The sequence below is a fragment of the Musca autumnalis genome, unplaced genomic scaffold (assembly GCF_047663935.1).
Source record: "Musca autumnalis isolate F117 unplaced genomic scaffold, ASM4766393v1 scaffold_3, whole genome shotgun sequence".
Classification (NCBI taxonomy): domain Eukaryota; kingdom Metazoa; phylum Arthropoda; class Insecta; order Diptera; family Muscidae; genus Musca; species Musca autumnalis.
The window spans coordinates 146,637,464-146,661,388 of record NW_027411866.1 but is presented as its reverse complement, the minus strand read 5'-3'; the positions used below and the strand labels follow the sequence as shown (position 1 = coordinate 146,661,388).

The 23,925-nt window shown below is 35.3% G+C and overlaps 1 protein-coding gene across 4 annotated transcripts in view; it reads left to right on the top strand.

The window, feature by feature from the left end:
• Positions 1-7,843: 7,843 nt before the first annotated feature.
• The window catches only part of LOC141397879 (uncharacterized), a 283,294-nt gene continuing 267,212 nt past the window's right edge, over positions 7,844-23,925 (top strand). For 3 of the 4 annotated variants that reach the window (XM_073974708.1, XM_073974709.1, XM_073974707.1), the window contains exon 1: positions 15,444-16,200. The gene's annotated coding sequence lies outside the window, so the exon portion shown is untranslated. Of the gene's footprint in view, positions 8,740-14,919; positions 16,201-23,925 lie in introns of those variants that run through there. The other variant, XR_012411544.1, reaches the window with a different exon arrangement.

The window sequence follows — 23,925 nt, the reverse complement described above, 5'->3', positions numbered from 1 at the left end:
GAGGTAGTTTTGGAAATTCGTATTTATGGGTATGAAGGGTACTAAATGGTACTAAATTTGGTACGATTTGAATTTGGGTGAACGGATAGAGCTGGAATCCCGAAATTTGGAATTAAAATTACTGTTGGACTGTACGATTGAGGTACTTATGGGTACGGAAAGTACTAAATTTGGTACAATTGGGATTAGGGAGAACGGATAGAGCTGGAATTCGGAAATTGGAACTAAGATTGCTATTGGTGTGTGGGATTGAGGTAGGTTTGGAAATTCGAACTTATGGTAAGAAAAGTACTAAATGGTACTAAATTTGGTACAATTTGGATTTGGGTGAGCTGCAATCCTGGGATTAGAAATTAAGACTACTGTTGGAGTGTAAGATTGAGGAAGTTTTGGAAATTCGTACTTATGGGTACGAAAAGTACTAAATTTGGTACAGTTAAGTTTGGTTGAACGGATTGAGCAAGTATCTTGAAATTTGGAATTATGATTACTTTTGGAAAATTGAGGCTGTTTTGAAAAGTCGTACCTACGTGTACGAGAGGTACAAAATATGGTACAATTTGGATTTGGGTGATCGGATAAAGCAGCAATCTTGCAATTTGGAATTACGATTACTGTTGGGGTGTAGGATTGGGGTAGTTTTTTAATTAACGCATACAGCTGAAATCCTGAGATTTGGAATAAAGATTGCTGTTATTATTTTGTATTAATGTATGCGTAAGGTTGAGATATGTATGTGGTAGTCGAAATACGTACCATAAGTACAAAAAAATTACTAAATGGTACTCAATTTGTTGTTGGGTGTAGGGACAGAGCTGGAATCTTTATTTTTTGGAGTTGGGTAAGTATTAGTGTGTAGCGTTGGTATATGAACGTGTTTTAAGAAATAGGTACCATAACTTGACGATTCGTACCTAAGCGGCCTAAATTTAGTATATAGTGTAGAAACAGAGCTGGAATTCTATTTTTTTTAAGTCACTTTTGGTATGTGGGGTTAAGATATGTAGATGGTTTTGAAAATGCATGCTATGAAAAGTACTAAACGGTAAAGAATTTGATATAATTTGTTATTGTGTAAAGGGGTTAGCAGGAATTTTTGAAATTTTAGGGGGAGGTTTCGGAAATTCGTAAATTTCTATTATCGTGTTTGGAAGAACTGATAGAGCTGGAAATGAGCTTCGCGGTTGGTATAAATGGTTGATATAAGAAAGTAATTTTAAGGGTAAGGTCTACGAAAAATACTAAATTTGTTACCATTTTGTTATTGCATGAACGGTAATTCTGACAATTGGTATGAGGGTCACTGATGGCTGAAATGGTTTTGGAAATGCCTACTATAAAGTACCAAAAGTACTAAATGGTACTAAATTGGTCTGGGGTGTATTTGTTTACAAGAGTGTTTTTCCTTCTTGGGACAGAAAGCCCTTAACTTAAATGCCTCAAAAATGTGGGTCGCTGTAGATGTGGAAAGGTGAGATACGGTTTTTTTTTTTTGAAAGTCGAACTAAAGTGGTACGAGCCGTACTTAAATAAAATTTAATATAGTTTAAAATTGGTATTGTTAACCAAAAGTTTTTAGTGTTCGCCATTTCCATATTAAGTATTGTTTATTTTTTATATCCCTTCCGCATACGAAGTAGCGGGCATTTTGCTAGTTTCTAATATATATATGTACAAGGGAAACATGAAATATATGCCGCCTAGGCAACACGCAGTGTCGCCAGGCGTCATTTGACATTTTTTTTGGAAAGTTTGGCTTTTTTTAGCCTAAGCGTACTCAGGACAGTTTGACATACGACCATCTGTTGGGTTGTTTTCAGTGGCTTGATTGAGACGCCTCAAAACCATGGTTTTGGAGCGCTTTTACAGCATCTTCTGGCTATCTTTTTTGGACGACCCTGACGAGCTACGATTTTTTGCGAGTGTTGGCCACGATTGAATTCATTAAACCAGTTTTTCATAGTGCTTCAGGATGGTACTTTATCGACATACAAAGATTTAATATTATCGATGCACTCTTGCCGTGATTACCCACGTTAAATTTGTGAAAAATTATCGGACGAAAATGTTCACAAGTAAATTCCTTTTTTTGTTTGCAAAGTGATTTTTTCAAGTCAATGTAAATAACACAACACATGGTCGTATGTCAAACTGAACTGAGTACGCTTAGGCTAAAAACTACCAAACTTTCCAAAACTAAACTGCCAAATGACGCCTGGCGACTCTGCGTGTTGCTAGGCCGCAAATTTTTCTACACCATTTTCAACTGTAATTCAGAAAATATAAGTTATAATTCAGAAATTCCATCTGAAATTCAGAAATTTTATTTGTAATTCAGAATTTCCATTTGAAAATCAGATATTTTATTTGTAATTCAGATATTCCATTTGATATTCAGAAATCACATTTGATATTCAGAATATTTCATTTCAATTATTTTTTTTTTTCAAAAAATAATCAATAATACATCAACAAAGAGACGTGATAGCGTTATAAAGTAATTCTGAATTCAAAAAATTTTAATTGAAAAATTCTGAATTTCAAATGAAATATCTGAATTTCAAATGGAATTTCTGAATTTCAAATGGAAATTCTGAACTTCAAATTATATATTCTGAATTTGAAATGGAATATCTGAATTTGATAGCGAATTTCTGAATTTCAAATGGAATATCTGAATTACAAATAAAATATCTGAATTTCAAATATAATTTCTGAATTACAAATAAAATATCTGAATTTCAAATATAATTTCTGAATTTCAAATGGAATTTCTGAATTACAACTGCTATTTTATGAATTATAGTTGAAAATTGTGTAGTTCCCCTCGTATGTAGTCGAATATCAGTGTATTAAAAATAAAAAAAATCCGACATCGATTTTTTAAAACCACTCTAATGTCCAACAGAAGCAGAAATATCTGACATGGAACTAAAATTCCATAAATTGGAAATAGGGATATCCTAGCGTCTTTTTCTCCAGTTTTGGCAACGCAATTGGGAACATTTTTAAGCTCAGAATGTATTCATTGTTGAAACTCATCCATCCAAAGCTGAGATACTCGTCAGTACAATTCAAATAGAAAAGTGGAAAAGTGGGATGTGCGGCAACCTATTTTTTATCATAATAAATATGATATTTTCCTCATCCATGGACGGGCTTTCATTTAGAGGTAGTTTACACTATCTATCAATGTCATATGACACGAAATAAAAATATAAAAATCTACCCACGCAGGCAATGTGGAGACGTAATTTTATTACAATTTTGCTGGTGTGGACGCACAAAGTAAATGGCGTAAGGAAAATTCCCAATATTGCACATATTAGCGACTATATAATGATGGAAAATTTCATGTCATATGACATTTACATATAGTATAAACTACCCCTTAGTAGTATGACTACTAAATTCGGAGATATTCGCATATGAATAAAACGTTGAATGTTCTCCACATAAGTTTTTTGCCCATTACGACCGCTGAATGTTATCCCACCATTACCAAAATCAAAGGGCTTCTTCCTCTATTGGACCCACATTAACCCTCAATTTCGTGACGGTGCGATAAAAAATGCCACCTGTAATGTGATAAAAAAATGGAAAAATGGGATGTATTACCGACTATTCCGATATCTCCGTTATTTGGTCACATACGCCAACCTAAATTGCATCATTGTAAAGATGGGATTTTCTACTTTCATAGGCATGTTTTGCTTTTGGAAGGTCCTCAAGCATAGCTGTGATTTTCGTCATAATTATTAAAGTCGCAAAAATGAAAAGTTGGGTTTCATTACCGACTATAGCGTTATATTCGTCGTTTAAACACCTTTGACAACCTACTTTACAGCGTTAGAAAGGTGATATTGTCTTCTTTCATAGTCAGGTTTTGCTCCAAATATGTTTCTTGCCCATTCGGAATATTATCTGGCCATCACCAAAATCAGCAGTTTTCTTCCCCGCCGGGACCCCTTTAACCACCAAAAATTTCGTGACGATCCCATCAAAATTGCGACATTCCGACCCCAAAATATTATCCGACCATCACCAAATTCAATGGACTTCTTCCCCTCTGGGACCCCCATCAACACCCAAAATTTGGTGATGACCCGATTAACCTGTAGCGTGATTACAAGGTTTAGATGGACAGACGGACGGATGAACTCACATAGCCAGATCGACTCAGCTCGTCGAGACATTCATTTTGGTATACATGTATGTATGGGTCTACGACCATTATTTCGGTGCGTTACAAACTTTTTGGCCAAAACCAACTTATAATACCCTCCCCACATAGTGGTGTAGGGTATAAAAATGAATTTTTCATCGTGTTGTAAAGATCGTAATTCTCTACTAGATTACCAAAATTAGAACTTTCCCAGTATCATGCGTCTTGGGTGGTCTTGCTCAAAGATCACTTAATAACATCAACGCTGCGATGAGGCTTAAGAAAACCGACCTCACCGAAATGTTGAGATTTTTTATTTTACTCGCAAAAGTTAAAATTTTGTCCATTGACCCGAGTTTCATACGACGACCCATGCTTCGGTTTCATACACAAATATGGGTAGTATCAGTGTATGGTAGAATATGATCTTCCTGTACCAGAAGCGGGTTTTCGTTGCTACTTCCCGATACGCTATATGTATCAGTTAACAGATTCTCTTCATCATCTTTGCAGGAGAATATGCCTGCAGCATATCATTCAGTGTAGTGATTTACACTCTGGTAAAACGTTTTTTTCTGGCTCCTGTACGTCTCGAGTTTCTCACGCTCACGTTTTTTGTGCTCTTTGTTTTTATAACCTCCACCATAGTATGGAGGGTATATTAAGTTTGTTTTTTTGTTTGTAATACATGAAGATGGGTTATATAGGTCCAGGTTGTGGTATGGGCCCTATATAACGCTACCTCTCGATTTAAGGTATTTTGAGGATTTTAGCTAAATGTTCCGCCCAAGTTGGCTCCAATTTGGCACTTGGAATTTAAAGAGGTCAAAAACCGTCTGTACCATAGATGGTCGAGATAGGTCCAGGTGTCGTGTTGTTAAGATCATAATTTTCTACTAGGCTTAAGGAAACCGTAATTTTCTACTAGGCTTAAGGAAACCGACCTTACCGAAATGTTGAGATTTTTATATTTTACTAGCAAAAGTTCAAATTTTGTCCATTGACCCGAGTTTCATACGACGACCCATGCTTCGGATTCATACACAAGCATGGGTAGTATCAGGGTCTGGTAGAATATGATCTTCTTGTACCAGAAGGGGGTTTTCTTTGCTCCTTCCCGATACGCTATTTGTATCAGTTACCAGGATTCCTTCATCATCTTTGCAGATGAATATGCCTGCAGCATATCATTCAGTGTAGTGATTTACACTCTGGTAAACGTTCACGTTTTTTGTGCTCTTTGTTTTTATACCCTCCACCATAGTATGGAGGGTATATTAAGTTTGTTTTTCTGTTTGTAATACATGAAGATGGGCTATATATGTCCACGTTTTGGTATAGGCCCCATATAACGCTACCTCTCGATTTAAGGTATTTTGAGGATTTTAGCTAAATTTTCCGCCCAAGTTGACTCCAATTTGGTACTTGGAGTTTAAAGACGTCAAAAACCGTCTGTACCAAAGACGGTGGAGATAGGTCTAAGTTTTGGTGTAAGCCACATATAACGGTAACTCCCGATTTAAAGCAGTTTGAGGCTTTTAGTTACATTTCTGACCGAATTAGCTGAAATTTGACATTTGAGGTTCTCAATGGCCAAAAAATTTCTCGACTAAAAACTACCAAGATAGGTCCATGTTTTTGTATATCCCCATATAACGGTATCCGCCGATTTTTGGTATTTTGAGGATTTTAGCTAAAATTTTTGACCGAACTAGTCGAAATTTGACATTTGAGGTTCTCAGTGGTGCCGAAACTTCTTCAATAAAAATCACCCATATAGGTCCATTTCAGGTTACCCCCGGATTTTCGGTATTTTGAGGATTTTAGCTAAAATTTTTGACCGAACTAGCTGAAATTTGAAATTTAAGGTTCTCAGTATTTTTTCCTTAAAAAAATGTCCCCATATAAAGGTACCAACAGATTGAAGAAGTTTTTAGATAATTTTTTTACCTAATTTATAGAGTTGTGGCAAGGGAACTATGCGGAACTATCTAGTTCACTTCACAGTTCCAATGGCCCACATTTGTTCTATGAACAAACTGCGTATACTTAATATCACATATTTTATAATGTTACTCATACGTTTGGGAACGAGTACAAGAAACTAGGAACTAGATTACCCAATTCCACTAATTTAGGCATTTGGGGGTATCCGTGGTCGAACAATTTTTGCACCTAACACGAAACTAATTCCATTTTAGATAGGAATATTTTATAGATAGGTTATAAATAGTTCGGCCTGGCCGAACTTAATATTTTTACATGTTTCTTCTGAAAGCGATTCTCCTCACTCCGCTTCTTTCGATATTTATCCCTAAAGCTCGTGCTGCTACTAACAGCAGAATTACCCTGCATGCGGTGTTCTTCTCTTTCATAGCCGGCATTTTTAGGTGGTGGTTTTTGGTAGAAGAAGTGCCGTTTTCCACCATTTAGGTAAGTTGAGCTTAAAGACTTGTGACAAATGTTGTGTTTGCAGTTTTTCAAGATCCCTCCTGAGTTAGATCGTACTTTTGCTTCAACATTAAGACAAGTAGGTACTGTTGCTTTTGCAAAAAAATGATCCGAATCGCGCTTCGAATCGAAAATCTAACACATTGGAAGGAGTTGTCCGTCTATCACAACATGACCTACCGAATGGGTTTCAGATTTTACCACATGGGTATGTCCATGTGGCCTTGGGTATGTCGAGGTGTTGGAACCTGGTGCGGCTGCAAAATTTATCAGCCTCGTTCTGTAGTCGGTTTTTTTTAATACACGAAGAGTCCGGCTCTGCTTGAAAAACTATTCTTTAAAAATCCACGAATTGTTGCTCAGCTTGAAAAACTATTCTTTAAAAATCCACGACTTATTGCTCATCTTGAAAAACTATTCTTTAAAAATCCACGACTTGTTGCTCATCTTGAAAAACTATTCTTTAAAAATCCACGACTTGTTGCTCATCTTGAAAAACTATTCTTTAAAAATCCACGACTTTTTGCTCTGCTTTAAAAAATATTTATTAAAAATCCACGACTGGTTGCTCTGCTTGAAAAAATATTTTTTAAAAATCCACGACAGGTTGCTCTGCTTGAAAAAATATTTTCTAAAAATCCACAACTTGTTGCTCTGCTTAAAAAATATTTATTAAAAATCCACGACTGGTTGCTCTGCTTGAAAAAATATTTTTTAAAAATCCACGACTCTTTGCTCTACTTGAAAAAATATCCACGACTTGTAGCACTGCTTGAAAAAATATTTTTTAAAAATCGACGACTTGTTGCTCTGCTTGAAAAAATATTTTTTAAAAATCCACGACTTGTTGCTCTGCTTGAAAAAATATTTATTAAAAATCCACGACTTGTTGCTCTGCTTGAAAAAAATATTTTTTAAAAATCCACGACTTGTTGCTCTGCTTGAAAAAATATTTTTTAAAAATCCACGACTTGATGCTAATAATAGCTTTTCATATTTATAAAAAATCGCTAAATTGACCTCACTAAACTAACCTATGTATGACTTTGGTGAGCGGTGTGCTTAAAACGGGTTTGCTGTAATGTACCATAAATTCTAAAACACTTAAAGAGTATGAGAGAGCACGGCTTAGCCCATATGTTATGTTTGTTTTGGGGGAGAGCTTTCATAGTGGGTGATAGGCAAACTCAAAACAAATATGGTAAACTCTGGCTTAGGTTGTTTTTAATATTTTGAGAGTGGAAGGTCTCTTGGGAGGTACGTTTGTGGGTTTCTTGGTGAGATGTGTGCAAATTTGTTTTTGGTATCTAAGCCCCTGTGTAGATTTGTTGGTATGTTGAGTTGTAATGAGTTGTTTTTGTTTTTCTTTGGGTTTGTGTGGTGTTTTCGGCAGTCTCGCGCACTTGTTGTGCCTGTATTTGTTTGTCTTGGAGGTGCACCAAACAAACAATTATCAATCAGTCTGTTTAGAAACGACGATCGATCAACAACGTGTTTGACGGAAAAAATAGTAAAACAATACAAAAAGGCATATTACAAAACGGTGAATGGAAATGTAAGCCGTGCAGTTGCAGTGCGGGTTTATTTATTTCTTTACTTTTATTCTTAACATACCTCTCGTGAGGTGATGATAATAGTGAAATAAAATATATAACATATTTAAAGAAAAAAATAACAAGAAAAACAAAATAAAATTGTTATAAAACATAAAACAAAATCTTAAAAAAATATTATAAGAAAAATATAATTATTATTGAAATAAAACAACTAAACATGAATTCATTCAATAAATCAATAAAATAATTGCAAGTGCGAGTAAAGTGTGTGAAATAACTGTGCTTTTTATAATCTCATAATAACAAACATAACATCTATTGAGAGAGCAAAATAGAATAAGAAGAGATTACCATTTCAAAGCGCATCCATCGCTTGTAAGAAATGTGAAACGTGCGCGTGTCTAATAATCGCTGTAATCATCGCTGTTACCCATCATCACCCCAACAAAAAACGACAACAACAACAATAACAAATTGAACAATCTTTATAATCCCCGCTTAAGCAGTTGTATTGATGTAACCCAGTGGCAGATATCATAATATTGAATCTTTTTCAAATGTAAACTAGTAAGCAGCGAGTCAATAACATTTTTCAACAACAACAACTACTGTTTAATACCCTACACCAAATTTGGATTTAGAAGTGGCTTGTAAATGGTTTAAAGTGTGAAGTATTTAAGAACTCGGCATAAGATGAATGTAGTGGCTGGAATCAGAAATTTTTGAAATTTGTCTACAGGTAGAATGATTGTTACGCATATACTCGTATTAATATCTCGTTTGGCAAGTCCGTATTTCCCGAGATATGGGCTTCGATAGTTCCGAAAACCCATATGATTTTTGACAAAAAATAATTTTGAAAAAAATTATGATCGCGTTAGCCCTGCTTAGCATTTGTCTATAGGAGAAAGTCTTAAATCACGGCCAAAGGCTGGCTATTTTCGACAAAAATTTAAGTTTTGAAAACTTTCAACTCGCTACAAGAACTCTTCCTCCTGGGACGTTGAAGTTACGTTTTTAAAGGCAATTATAAAAATAGGTTAGGAATCAAGATAGAGATGTAGCCCCCATATATTTTTTCGGCCGATTTGAGGTATTTGGTGCACCAAACACCCAAATTCTCTCCGATTTTGATGTAATTTGGAAAATGTCACCAAATTTGGACTAGAAACAAATTTATCAAATTATAATGAAATCGGTTCAGATTTGGATATAGCCCTCATATATATTTTCAGATTTGGATATAGCCCTCATATATATTTTCGCCCGATTTGAGTTATTTGGTGTACCAAACACGCTATATACGTCCGATTTTGATTATATGTGGAATGTGTGACTGAATTTGGTGTAGAAATATATGTCCCAAATTAGTCGAAATCGGTTCAGATTTGGATATAGTTCCCATATATATTTTCGGCCGATTTCACGTATTTGCTGCACTAAACACGCTATATACAGTATCGGCCAAAACTAAAGCACCCCCTCAGTAAATTTTTTTGAAATGATAATTTTTTTATGAAAACTAAATTATAAATTTATTTTTTATTTTTCTTTTTATTTATTTATATCTTTATAATTGAAAAATACAAAAATAAGGAGATCAGAATTTAATAAACAAAAATTAAAATTCAAAAAACATTTTAGGTCGCAAATATAAGCGGACAAAACTAAAGCACCCCCCCATTTGAGGTACAGCAAAAACTATTGAAATCAATATTTCTTTGCTTATCCTCTATTCTGGATGACACAATCACATCTTTTAGGCATAGAGGATACCAAATTATTAATTATTGCAGGCGAAATAATAGGTTTTCGGAAAATTTAGCTTAAATCCTCAAAATATTGAAAATCGGAAGGTACCGTTATATGGAGGCTATACCCAAACGTGGACCCAGGTCAACGATTTTTGGTGGATATGTTTTGTGACCACTAAGAACCCTAAGTACCAAATTACAGCTAATTTAGTAGGAAAATGTGGCTTAAATATCCGAAATACCGATGATCGGAAGGTACCGCAATAAGGGGGCTATACCAAAACATTAGCCGATATTGTTCATATTCATCCAAAAATGATGCTACAGCATTCTCTGATCAAAAACTAAATCCCTTAGGTTTAAAAATTAGCAAAAGAGCGAATTGCAAAAGAACGGTAGACGCCGGCTTATTCAGTCGACGACCAGCAAAAAACCTTCCGCCTCCATGTTTTACAGCGTCTTTGCAATATTTAGGATTTAACGGTTGCCCATTGGGTCCAAGTGTTTTACCATCTGAATACTTTAAATTAAACATAGATTCATCGGAAAACAGTTCAAATGGGTCTTAGCGAATGCCAGTCTGGCTCCTTCATTTTTAGTCGATATGAAAGGTTTTTTTTTTTGCTGGTCGTCGACTGAATAAGCCAGCGTCTATCGTTCTTCTGCAATTCTTTCTTTTGCTAATTTTTAAACGTTAGCGTATTGTATTTGACTAGTGGATGCTGTAGCATCATTTTTGGATGAATATGAACAATATCGGCTAATGTTTTGGTATGGCCCCCTTATAGCGGTACCGTCCGATCTTCGGTATTTCAGATATTTAAGCCAAATTTTCCTACTAAATTAGATGTAATTTGGTACTTAGGGTTCTTAGTGGTCACAAAACATATCCACCAAAAATCGTGGACCTGGGTCCACGTTTGAGTATAGCCTCCATATAACGGTACCTTCCGATTTTCAGTATTTTGAGGATTTAAGCTAAATTTTCCGAAAACCGATTATTTCGCCTGCAATAATTAATAATTTTGTATCCTTTATGACTAAAAGATGTGATTGTGTCATCCAGAATAGAGGATAAGCAACGAAATATTGATTTCAATAGTTTTTGCTGTACCTCAAATGGGGGGGTGCTTTAGTTTTGTCCGCTTATATTTGCGACCTAAAATGTTTTTTGAATTTTAACTTTTGTTTATTAAATTCTGATCTCCTTATTTTTGTATTTTTCAATTATAAAGATATAAATAAATAAAAAGAAAAATAAAAAATAAATTTATAATTTAGTTTTCATAAAAAAATTATCATTTCAAAAAAATTTACTGAGGGGGTGCTTTAGTTTTGGCCGATACTGTATGTCCGATTTCGATGAAATTTGGAATGTGTGACTGAATTCCGTATATGCATATTTCAAATTCTAATCTTCTTTTGTATTTAAAAAATCATCTTCTGAAAAATGTCACTTTAATATTTGGTTTGGATTATTCGGCTTGGATGCCCAGTCATATAATTCCCGAGCTGTATTTATTTGATCATCAATTTAGATAGTTTATTGTTTGGCTGGTACAATAATTGCTAATCCATTTTCAAAATCGAGAAATGACAAAGTTTTTAAGATGTTTAAGATAAATTCCTAAATAAAACAACAAAACAAATGTTAAAAAAATTAATTTTGTAATTTTTGGTAAAATAACAAATGTTTCACAAAAATTGTATTGAAAAATTTTAAAAAATTAGGAAAAATAGTAATGCTTCGTATCCCACTACAAAATTGGTCTTAAAATAAAAAAGTGGGCACCGATTTTAAAAATACCACATCGAGGAAAAAATGAATTTGTCGCTTCCCACACTCATATCTTTCAAAATCCGTTTCAGACAATTTGGAGACGATTTAGCCACGTCCGTCTGTCGGTCCGGCTGGCTGAAACGCACGATAACTCTCGAACGGATCGACCGATTTGGTCAACTTCGAATATGGACCACATCAGCCCACTCCTTAGGGTACCTCCCACATAAAATTTCGGGAAAAGGAAGTTTAAGATCTTTACGTCCTGATTACAAAAATATAAAGTTTTTTGGGGGAAGTCCATACTTCTTAAGTTTCGAAAATTCCTTGTTAAAGTAAGAAAAAAAATAAATTAAAAAAATGTTGGTTTCGTGCCCTAAATTGGCTCCTGTCCATAGGAGAAAATCTTAAATCCCCGGCCGAAGGCTGGCCACTTAGAAAAAAATTACAATTTAAAAAAAAAATCAGATTTTTTCCGTCAGCTGGTAGAGTATTCAATTTGTTCCCAATCATGTATCAGGTTGGAATATAGAATATTATAAAAGAGTTGAGTAATGATGACTCACTGACAGGCTAAACGGCTGGAGGTAGAATCCTGAAATTTTGGGTGAGGGTCATTCTTGGTCCGAAGGTGTCAGATAAGGCTGTGTTTTTGGAAATTCGAACTAGAACGGTACGAAAAGTACTTAAAGGTACTAAAAGCGGTAACATTTTTATTTGGCGAATCGGCATTGCTAGAGTTCTGAAAATTGGAATGAACAGTGATCCTCAGAGTAGGATAAATGTAGCATAGAGTTTTTGGATATTCGAAAAATAAGTCTGGGAAAAGTACTAAAATGTACTAAATTTGGTACCAATTCGTATTTTTTGAACATATGAAGCTTAAAGGTTGACAATTAGAGTGAGAATCAAGGTTAAAAAGTACGGCCGACATGAGGAGGTGGTTGTTGGGAATTAAGGTTAACGTTGGAGAGTAGAATAGAAGTAATTTTGAAAATTCGTACTTATGGATAAAAAAGTACTTAATTTGGTACAATGTTGATTTGGGTGAACGGATGGAGCTGGAATGCTTGAAATTTGAAATAAAGGTTATTGTTGGAAGTCAGAATGGAAGTAGTTTTGAAAATTCGTACGTATACGAGGATTGTTTTAAGTTTTAAGACAGTCCTAATGATTATGGTTACAACTATCAAAAGGAGTGATTCCCAAAATTATATCCAGTTCCAAGATGGACTTAGTCGGTCCATTCCTTCAGATACCTTCTACGCAAAATTCAATACTTTTGCGCTTTAATCCAGTTTAAGGCCACTTCTTGGAAGGTGCTGACATTTTATAGATGGTAGTCGTTGTGATTACGACTACAATCTTATTATTTTTTGCTGTGGAAAGCCAGTACTTTCTGAGACATACGAGTATATAGGCCCTAAAATGTCCTAATACACATATGGCCTAAATAATAAGTACAAACATAAGTATGCATATTTTTCGTTCAATTCAGAAAATGTATTCACTGCCAAACAAAGTTCAGTTTAAATTTAAGTTTCACAACATAAATGACACTTAAAAAATAAATGTTGTGTATATCTTCAAGATAAACTTCTGAATGCGATATTAAGGAAAAAGCCATAAAAATTGATGGACATAATAATAAGTACATTTTGGAAATCATTAATTAATATTACCATATTCAATTGTTTTAGGATTTATTGTAATTTAGGATTTTGATATTATTAATATTTTGTGTTTCCACCTTTATTTTGAACTAATTTTTGTATTTTTGGCGTATCGCTTAGAAGTTTGCTGTAATTTTCAAAAGTTATTTAATACCACATTTTTTGAATAAAATTCCAAATTTGATGTTTATTTTGGAACGATTATGTACCAATGCACTATTTTAAGTGTCCGCAAAGGTTTACTATTGCATTCATGTCCGATTACTGCATAGGCGAGTCAAGTAACTTTATTATATTGTCCTGGAACCCTTCCTTGACATATGGGGAGGTATGTTTTGGACCGTAGTTCTGTTGAAAAATCCATATAAAAAGACAATTTTCTTCTGTCTGTAGCAACAATGTGTGGACCAATATGTTTTTGTATTGGAAATGGGTTCCAGCATCTGTAATGTGATATATTGGATGTAGACCATACCAGGAAAATTAATCAGCCTCACACCATTAGGTCGCGACCTCCGTGTTTAATGGGATTTTTTTTTAACTATTATATGAAATTCCTCTCCCTTGAGGTTGAAATTAATCTTACCGTAATTGTTAATAAATTTATTTTATTTATTTTTATTTCTTTTCTCTAGAAGAAATTTTGCCAATTTTTCTCCATGTACGTTTCTCCGGACCAACCCATATGATTGTTAGCGAAGGAGGACCTCGACAACAAAATTTTTTTCCCGAAACAGTTGAACGCCTTTTGTTATTTATTATGGTCATTTGATTCTCCGAGCTATTCGGGTGAATATAACATTACTTATGTCAGCAGTAATTACCTAAGACGAGTTTAATAGGTCTCTTTAGCGACAACAACAATGGCACTATCGATTGCTAGGTGCTGTTTTTTTAGGCCTTCACCGTGTTTTTCAGTTTTGTTTTGGTTTCAATGTGTTTTAGAAAAAACCCACCGGCTTTTGTAGGGATTTGGGTATAATCGAAAATTTTTTCCCGCATTTCTTAATTTTGACGCCCATCTCCTCTCTCTAGGGTAATAGTGCTCATTGCGACCAATCCAGTTAAATTACTAACCAACCTTTATTAAAATTTACTCGATTATTGGTAAATAATAAAAAAATCCAAAATATACTTATTTTTTTGGCCAACCAAATTTTGGACTTTAGACAAAAGTGGCACAGAAACAAAATATTACCAAATTTTTACGTTTTTATGCTTGTTGCATCATTGATTACGAATAGAAGTTTCGAAATATAAAGCATTTCACATATTTTTGAGAAAAAAATTTCGTAGACTGACAACAAGCGTCCAAAAAATTGCGCTGTTTACTTTTAAAATTATGGATCTGTTCATAGGCTGAGGGAAAAAAGGTGTCGACAGATTTTTTAACTTGTTTTAGAATAACGGTTACTTTAAAAGAAAAACTTCAATTTGGTATAGGGTATTAGCAAGTCTTGCTGTATTAAATTTTAACTAATAACAACAAAAAAACGATGTACTAACATTCCTGTTTTTATTCAATTCAATGCATTTTTAGGGTAATCCAGCAACACAAATGAGGAAAAACTGCTGCCGCAATAACATAACTATTACACCAACGAACATACAACATATTGTAGTTGTTGTATTTCTTTTATTGAACCATGAATGAGTATCAACTGCATCAAAAAAAGAGCCAAGTAAATCCCCATCATTAAAGACGAGTGGTGAGCCTTTAAGTACTAATCCAAAATCCATGCAGCGGCAACACCAACAACAACAATCGCAACAACTTCTATAACTTACATATGCAATAATCCAGCTAGAAAACAACAAAAAAATTGGCAGCAGTGGCAGCTAAACCTGGGCATACCAGGCCACCACCGCCAACATTCATCTATAGTTTTTGCCAACAGCAGCAACAACAACAGCGATATATAACATCGCATATATCGTAGTAGTATCTACTATAACGTCGCGTGTTTTATGCCTTTGCCGTTTGAAAATATTTTATTCGGTCGTCGTCGTCATCGGCCCAGCTCTGCTGCTGGCTTGGTGTAGCTGGCAACAGCAGCAACAAAGTTTTTTTTCTTCGTAGTTCGAATATCTGTAACATTAGCTTTTGCAAACGAAAAGCAATTGGCTTCAATTTTTTTCTGTGTTGCTGTTTTAAAGTTAATTTTAATTTCATTATTTAGAGTATCGTGTATTTATGTCGGTGTGTTTGTTTATTTCTTTGCCATAAGTTCTGCCACTAACGAACAACTCCTCCCTCTTCGCCCTCATTGTACTTTCGGTTAGTTCGCTTGGTGTACATATAAATTGCAAAATTTAACAACAACAACTTTATGAAATAACAAAAAATTAAAGCAATAACAACAACAATAATCAGATTGAATTGTGAATTTCAGTTTCTTAGTGAACAAGCCCTGCTGCTGCATAGCTTAAAAAATAAAAAAATAAAAAACGAAATTAAATCGAATTTAAAACGAAAACAAAAAACAAAAAACAAAAAATAGTCACTGTTTAAAGTGCTGTTAAATCTGAAACGAAATACAAAAAAAAAATCAAAACAAAACAACGAAGGAAATAAAAATAAAAATTGTTTTTTTACTTTAATTTGTGATTACAACAAACAGAAAATAAATAAACAAAACGTACTTAATAAGAATTAAAACGATAAACTGCAGCGATTTCTGTATGGTTGCGTTTTCTTCTTTATCTGCTACGTAATAAATAAAACCTCAAACGTTATTTTTTCGAAATTTTTCACATAATTGTTGCTGATATCTCTTTCCTGTTATATTCTATGGAACATTGAGGATTTTCTTTAACTAAGGTAAGAATTTATCATATAATCATTATATAACCACGATGCCACATTGGTGCAATGGTAAGCACACTTGTATGCCCGGCTTCGATTCTCATCATATTTTCAACGGCAAAAATACCCCTCAACATAATATTGGCGACATTTCCTGAGTATATCAGCCATGTAAAACTTTTTTATAAGTCGTGTCTTAAGACACGCCTGTAAAAAGTAGGTCCCATACGAGGGACACTAAAAAACCTTCTGGCAACACTCAGTGTCGCCTGATGAGGCGTCATTTGACATTTTTTGAAAGTTTGACAGTTTATAGCCTAAGTGTATTCAGGACAGTTTGACATACGAACATGTGTTGGGTTGTTTACAGAGGCTTGATTGAGACATCTCAAAAACATGGTTTTGAACGCACCTTCTGGCGACTAAAATCGTTGTCCACGCCTTTTTTTCTTGATGGGATGGAATCAAATGAAATCATTCGATCCCTAGTCAGGGCTGCACGGCGCATGACCCATCAATTCCACGTTTTGTTCGGTCGAACAGGCGCTGGTTTCAATCGATGTGTGAGAGCTTGCATTGTCATGATGCAGAACGATTCGTCTTCTCTTGTTCGTTTTTCGAATTTCTAAGGAGACTTCAGGCAAACAAATTGTAGCGTAAGACTCAGAATTAACCGTGCTACATTTCTCAAGCCGTATAGTCGCCAAACGGTCAGTTTTGCCGAAGAAACAAGCAACAATTTGCTTTGAAGGTCTTCTTCCTTGAATTAGTTTCGTTGGATTTGGCTAGCTTCCGAAGACCCAAGCCGTCGATTTCTGTTTTGTTTCGGGCTCCTAAGCATAGGTGACGATCTTATACATGTCGTTTGAAACACCGCTATTGTTTTTATTCACAACCTCTTTGCACCAATCCACAAGGGCTTTTTTTTGCTGGATCTAACGAGAAAAATCTATTTTTGCGGCCAGGTGTTCATGCAATATCATGCATCTGTTGGCCAATACAATTCTTCTTTTTATTTCACAACTGATTTCGTTTGTTGTGTTTACGGAGGTGCCGAGGTAGACGAAGTCTTTTACTACCTCAATATTATAGGAACCAACTTCCACAGTCGGTCCGAGCTCAATGGACGCATTGCGCGTCGACACCATCAACTTGGTCTTCTCACCGTTTACCGCCAGACCCACTTTAGCAGATTCTCCTTCGACCTTCATAAAGGTATCGGTTACTTTTTTTACTGATCGTCCCATGATGTCTATATCATCAGCATAAGCAAGTAACATGTGGCTATTGGTGTGGATTGTGCCTCTTCCTTTGACGTTTGCCTCTCGTATAACCTTTTCTAGCAGGATGTTGAAAAGATCACACGAAAGGCTGTCTCCTTGCCTGAAACCTCTTTTGGTACAAAACTCTTCGGAGAGGTTCTTTTATATTTTAACTGAAGATCTTGTGTCAGTTAGAGTCATTTTTCAAAGCCGAATGAGCTTTGCGGGGATATTAAATTCAGCCATGGCTTGGCTTGGCTGCTTTATAATCGACAAAAAGGTGGTAGGTGTCGATCTGCATCTCTTGGGTCTTCTCCAGGATTTGCCGCAGGGTAAATATCTGGTCAATGGTGGACTTGCCAGGTCTAAAGCCGCATTGGTGTGGTCCAACTATTTCGTTGGCCATGGGATTTAATCGTTCGCACAATATCCCTGACACTATCTTGTAGGCGATAGGGAGAAGACTTATGCCCCTATAGTTGGAGCATAAAGTCTTATCTCCTTTCTTATGGACGGGACACAGGATGCTCAGGTTCCATTCAGCCAGTTTATTGCTGTCTTTACCTCATCTTGGGATTGGATCTGTGATATCTTCCTCGACTTCGCTACTATTGGATACCAACAGTTTTGAAAATTGCTCTTTCCATACCCTTAGAACACTATCTGTATCAGTTACCAGATTACCTTGATGGTCTCTACAGGAGGCTGTGCCAGTTCCAAAGCCATCAGTTTCATGTGTCACTTTTTGGTAGAATTTTCGGACTTCATTTTGTCTCCTCTACATCTCGATTTGTTCACACTCCCGCTTTTCCATCTCTCTCCATTTCTCAGATACATCTCTTGTGCGCTACTGATTGTAAAGTTGCCCTATATGCCGCATTTTTCTCTTCGGTAGCAGCACGATACTCCTGGTCATACAATGGATTCCTTGGTGGAGGTCTCTGGTATCCAAGTACTGATTTTGCGGCTGTTTGCATGGAGTGGGCAATGTTTTGCCATTGTCCTGATATGTTATCGGGACGAGGAGTGCTTTGATTAAACAATTGGGCCAGTTGAGTTGAATATGCTGTGGCTATCTGTTGTGATTACAGCTTACCGATGTCCAACTTCCGTATTGTGTCCGTTCGCAATTTATTTGCTACGTTTTATCTCGTACGTACCTTTGCTGCAACAAGTTTATGTTTGCACCTCGGAACGATCGTACATCCAACACGCCCGATGCATGTCTTCCATCTATCACAACGTGATTAATTTGATTTCTTGTTCTTTGATCTGGCGACACCCAGGTGCACTTATGAATATCGAGATGCTTAAATCTGGTACTGCTAACTACCATGTTTCTTGTAGCTGCAAAGTCTATCAGCCTCATACCATTGTCAGATGTTTCACTGTGGAGACTGAATATCCCGACTGTTGGGCCAAAGATATTCTTCTTTCCAATTTGGCATTAATATCGCCTACAATAATTTTAATGTCATGGACAGGGCAACGGTCATACGTTTCTTCTAAGCGCTCGTAAAATATATCTTTGGTATGTTCGTCCTTGTCTTCAGTGGGAGCATGAGCGCAAATAAAGTCGGCGTTGAAGAATTTTGCTTTAAATTGGATTGTGGCGAGTCTTTCATTTACTGCGGTGAAGCTGAAGACCAGATGTTTTAATCTCTGACAATTACAAATCCGCAACCAAACTCATGATTTGTGTCATGGCAGCTATAATACAATGCGTCACTTTTAGGTGTTGTTGTGACGCCTTTCCCCTTCCATCGTATTTCCTGTATGGCAGTAATGTCGGCCTTGTACTTTTCAAGTACATCTGTCAATGCGTAAACTGCCCCTTCTCTATAAAAAGTGCGAACATTCCAGGTGCAGATTCGCAGATCATGGTCCTTAAAGCGTTTGCGGGGTTCGTCAACTTTAGAGAGGTTTGTTTTTCTTTTCTTTCGTTTTTTCATAGTAGGCTGTTTTTTCTAAGGGAGGGTTACTAACCCGACGCCCAAACCCAAGTTTTTAACGTTCTTATGAGCGAAGGCGCGGCACATGTTAGCTCACTACCTTTAACGGATGTTAAAGGCAGTTCCCCAGGTGACACCACGGGGAGGTCAGTGTCCACTTGAGATGAAAGAGGGACCAAGATAAATCCTGGGCTTTGCCATGTTAAAGCCGGTCAGGACCGTTCCTTGGTATCTTCTATCCCCTACGTCACCCAATATTCCCAATTGCTTTACTAAAATTGGTAAAATGCTTGTGATGTCGATGCCTTCATCTCGCAGCATATATTTGCAATTTGGCGATTTACTATTTTATGAAATTCTCGTAATTCAATCGTTGGGTTCTAAAGTGCTGGACTTTTGTGCCCAAGATTGGATTTTGGTATAGTTTGTTGAGAGAAATTAAATACGTGGTAAAACGAACTATTTTTAAAACAACAGTAAAATCATAAGACTTTTTCCAGTAAAAATCAACAAAGTCACCAATATGTCAGTATATTAACTCCTACGAGATAATTACTCTTAAACGTAGCTCATTTTATACGTTACAACAAATAAACATTCCGCCAAAGTAACTACCCACTAAGTAATTAATACAGTATCTTAAAATTTTTCTCAGGAGAATTACACGGTGGCATTTTATGCTGTTTTTAATTGTCGGTAAGATCTGAAAAACAAAAATATATCTCAGATTAATTTGAAGGTATTTTCTTGTAATGTTTGTTGCCTAAGTCTTTTGTTTTGGTTTCTTGCTCTATTTCCAACTCCCGCTGAATTGACAACTTCGCACAGACTAAAATAATAACTCATTCCAATTTTAATTGTTTCTTTGATAATTTGCATTAAATTGAATTTTAGGAAATGTTAACCTTCGCATCTGAGGCAATATCTCAAAAATTGTAAATTTATTTTGAGATTTACAAACATTTTCAATCAGATTACAATCATAATTTTTCATTCGTATCTTAAAACAAAAATTAAATCACAACGCCTGTCTATTACATTTTTGTTTTATGTCTAGTCATGTCATGGAGGTCATTGTTAGCGGGGTGTGCACTTGCATGTTCCGTGCAAATGTAACCTGTGCTTTGCGTTTGTACATTTTAAGGTAGAAACAAAATTATGTTGAGTCACGGGTGTAGAGGAAATCATTGCTCCAAATTTATGCTAGGCCATCAATCAAAATAAATTTGTTACTTTTTGCACGCCAAGTGCTCACTATGGCCATTGGCCGGCAGCTTTGTTATTATTTTAGCCCAGAATTATTGCCATTATTTTGTGCAAAAAAATAAATAAATAAAAAATACTACAACAACACAAACAATCAAAAGTGAAACTTTATTTTATATAAGTTCCAGTTATTATCAATTTTGGTTCTAAGTGTTTGTTCCATATGTTCTGTGAGTTGAACTGTTCGTCTAACCGCCGCTTCTCTTTGCCTCATGAGTTTTGACACACCACATTTATTTCTTGGTTCTTTAGTTCTTGTTCGTAGTTGGTTTTAGCGGGTTTGTGTTTTGGCGTAGCCATGAAACGTGAGAATTTATTTTACGTTTACGTTTTTCATTTTCTATTTTCTTGTTTTCGTGTTTAGTTCAACATTTGAACTGTATTTACTTTGGCGTTGGAGTTGTTGACGATAACAAAAATGTGGGTGTGTTTGAGATCGAACCTACTGGACCCCACAAGAAACAGTGCTTCAACTGCTATCATCACAGTTAGGAATATTATTTACTGCAAATATATTTATGTTTTGGCGATAGGAGGGGCCATTTCTTTCGATTGTTTTCGAACAATCCATTTTAGTTGGTCTCCGCAAGAATGTTTTAACTTTCGGGACATTATGTCAGGAAGCACGGACTTCCACGAAAACGAAAAACGAAAAAGTTTAAAAAATAGACCCTCAAAAATATTGTTTAAAAGATCCACGCTGTTTGTCCTTTATTCCCTCAAAAATATTGTTTAAAAAATCCACCCTGTTTGGCCTTATAGTCCATCAAAAATATTATTTAAAAATCCACGCTGTTTGGTCTTATAGTCCCTCAAAAATATTGTTTAAAAAATCCACGCTGTTTGGCGTGATAGTCCCTCAAAAATATTGTTTAAAAAATCCACGCTGTTTGGCCTTATAGTCCCTCAAAAATATTGTTTAAAAATCCACGCTGTTTGGCCCTATAGTCCCTCAAAAATCATGTTTAAAAAATCCATGCTGTTTGGCCTTAGAGTCCCTCAAAAATATTGTTTAGAAAATCCAAGCTGTTTGGCCTTATTGGCCCTCAAAAATATTGTTTAAAAATCCACGCTGTTTGGCCTTATTGACCCTCAAAAATATTGTTTAAAAAATCCACGCTGTTTGATTTTTAGTCCCTCAAAAATGTTGTTTAAAAAATCCACGCTGTTTGATTTTTAGTCCCTCAAAAATATTGTTTAAAAAATCCACGCTGTTTTAATTTTTAGTCCCTCAAAAATATTTTTAGTCCCTCAAAAATATTGTTTAAAAAATCCTCAAAAATATTGTTTAAAAAATCCACGCTGTTTGACCTTATTGGCCCTAAAAAATATTGTTTAAAAAATTCACGCTGTTTGGCCTTATTGGCCCTAAAAAATATTGTTTAAAAAATCCACGCTGTTTGGCCTTATTGGCCCTAAAAAATATTGTTTAAAAAATCCACGCTGTTTGGCCTTATTGGCCCTAAAAAATATTGTTTAAAAAATCCACGCTGTTTGGCCTTATTGACCCTCAAAAATATTGTTTAAAAAATCCACGCTGTTTGGCCTTATTGGCCCTAAAAAATATTGTTTAAAAAATCCACGCTGTTTGATTTTTAGTCCCTCAAAAATATTGTTTAAAAAATCCACGCTGTTTGATTTTTAGTCCCTCAAAAATATTGTTTAAAAATTCCACGCTTTTTGGCCTGATAGTCCCTCAAAAATATTGTTTAAAAATTCCACGCTTTTTGGCCTGATAGTCCCTCAAAAATATTGTTTAAAAAATCCACGCTGTTTGGCCTTATTGGCCCTCAAAAATATTGTTTAAAAAATCCACGCTGTTTGGCCTTATTGGCCCTAAAAAATATTGTTTAAAAAATCCACGCTGTTTGGCCTTATTGACCCTCAAAAATATTGTTTAAAAAATCCACGCTGTTTGGCCTTATTGGCCCTAAAAAATATTGTTTAAAAAATCCACGCTGTTTGATTTTTAGTCCCTCAAAAATATTGTTTAAAAAATCCACGCTGTTTGATTTTTAGTCCCTCAAAAATATTGTTTAAAAATTCCACGCTTTTTGGCCTGATAGTCCCTCAAAAATATTGTTTAAAAATTCCACGCTTTTTGGCCTGATAGTCCCTCAAAAATATTGTTTAAAAATACACGCTGTTTGGCCTTACAGTTCCTCAAAAATATTGTTTAAAAAATCCACGCTGTTTGGCCTAATAGTACCTCAAAAATATTGTTTAAAAATCCACGCTGTTTGGCCTTATAGTCCCTCAAAAACATTGTTTTAAAAATCAACGCTGTTTGGCCTAATAGTACCTCAAAAATATTGTTTAAAAATCCACGCTGTTTGGCCTTACAGTTCCTCAAAAATATTGTTTAAAAAATCCACGCTGTTTGGCCTAATAGTACCTCAAAAATATTGTTTAAAAATCCACGCTGTTTGGCCTTACAGTTCCTCAAAAATATTGTTTAAAAAATCCACGCTGTTTGGCCTAATAGTACCTCAAAAATATTGTTTAAAAATCCACGCTGTTTGGCCTTATTGGCCCTCAAAAATATTGTTTGAAAAATCCACGCTGTTTGGCCTTATAGTCCCTCAAAAATATTGTTTAAAAAATCCACGATGTTTGGCCTTATTGGCCCTCAAAAATATTGTTTAAAAAATCCACGCTGTTTGGCCTTATTGGCCCTCAAAAATATTGTTTAAAAAATCCACGCTGTTTGGCCTTATTGGCCCTCAAAAATATTGTTTAAAAAATCCACGCTGTTTGGCCTTAGAGTCCCTCAAAAATATTGTTTAAAAAATCCACGCTGTTGGGCCTTAGAGTCCCTCAAAAATATTGTTTAAAAAAATCCACGCTGTTTGGCCTTAGAGTCCCTCAAAAATATTGTTTAAAAAATCCACGCTGTTTGGCCTTAGAGTCCCTCAAAAATATTGTTTAAAAAATCCACGCTGTTTGGCCTTATAGTTCCTCAAAAATATTGTGTAAAAAATCCACGCTGTTTGGCCTTAGAGTCCCTCAAAAATATTGTTTAAAAAATCCACGCTGTTTGGCCTTAGAGTCCCTCAAAAATATTGTTTAAAAAATCCACGCTGTTTGTTCTTATAGTTCCTCAAAAATATTGTGTAAAAAATCCACGCTGTGTGGCCTTATAGTTCCTCAAAAATATTGTGTAAAAAATCCACGCTGTGTGGCCTTATAGTCCCTCAAAAATATTGTTTAAAAAATCCACGCTGTTTGGCCTTATAGTCCCTCAAAAATATTGTTTAAAA